The sequence below is a fragment of the Perna viridis genome, chromosome 7 (assembly GCF_037379345.1).
Source record: "Perna viridis isolate PV_CMFRI_1.1 ecotype Kerala chromosome 7, ASM3737934v1, whole genome shotgun sequence".
In the NCBI taxonomy this organism is placed as follows: Eukaryota; Metazoa; Mollusca; class Bivalvia; order Mytilida; family Mytilidae; genus Perna; species Perna viridis.
Window position 1 is genome coordinate 48,245,988 of NC_142451.1, and position 1,092 is coordinate 48,247,079.

At 34.2% G+C, this 1,092-nt stretch overlaps 1 non-coding gene across 1 annotated transcript; it reads left to right on the forward strand.

Annotated features, from left to right (window-relative positions):
• The first annotated feature begins 429 nt into the window (after positions 1 to 429).
• Positions 430 to 501, forward strand: Trnas-uga (transfer RNA serine (anticodon UGA)). The gene has a single exon. It is a non-coding gene; the product is annotated as a tRNA-Ser (tRNA).
• The last annotated feature ends 591 nt before the right edge of the window (positions 502 to 1,092 follow it).

The following is a 1,092-nucleotide window of genomic DNA, read 5'->3' on the forward strand; positions in this document are numbered from 1 at the left end:
GCTACATTTATTCGATACGACCACCCTACTCCGATGATTGTTGTACTTGTCTCTCCCTTGAGTTCCTTGATGCAAGACCAAGTAATGGCATTAAGGCGACAAGGGATCAAAGCTTGTTATTTGAGTATAAGTGGTAAGCCTGTGATTTAAAACGTGTTGTGTACACGGCCCCTATTTAGAATAAAACGTATGCTTTATTAGTACTATGAGTCTTACGTCGTATTATAGTGAAAGACCAAGTCCATGCAAAATCAAGCTGGTCTATGATGAAATTGTCTATTCTATGTTACATGTCCATCCTTGCAATCTAAACATTGCCTCCATACTCTTTCATTAGCACACTTTTGTAATTGTAAGGAAGTAACGTTTGAGGACACTGAAGATGAAGAAACTGAGCAGGTTGATTTAGTTTGTGAATATATCTGAAAATCCTCAGTAGTATAGTGGTTAATACGTCTGCTTTGACAGCAGAAGACTGGGGTTCAAATCCTCACTGAGGAAACCATGATGCTTGAAAAACTGATTTTATTTCATTACGCATGGCAGTGATAGAATTTAAGTGGAAATACTTGCTAAACTCAATTTTGCTTGTAAAAAATATTTCTTTTTGCTTAAATTAGCTTCGGAAATTCTATATGTATTATATGTGTAAGTCCAGTTCAGAATTAACACAAGAAACGTATATTTAGTGATTGTAAATTTTCATTATTTGCTAAATTTAACTAGTGGAAAAAAAATATAAATTCAGTCCCTGCATGTACATGTATTAAATAAACAAACCCATCTGTATTTCAAATTCTTTTCTTTACGCTTAAACACATTGATGACACCTTCATAGTTTGAAAAAAAAATCCCTAGCCAATTTTTTTTTCTGTCTGAAATGGAAAAGGTTAAAAGTACAACTATTCCAGATCTAAAGTTCAATAAAAAAGATGGCCTAATAGACCCAAGGTTTAAATTTGAATGGCCTTTCAGAATACTTTATTAACATTCAATTGAAATACTCTTTTTGTAGGGGTGATGATTTTAGGCCTGATTTTAAGAAAGTTGGTGAGCTGTCTTGCGTTTTCGAGAGTGTGGCCCATTTGGCCC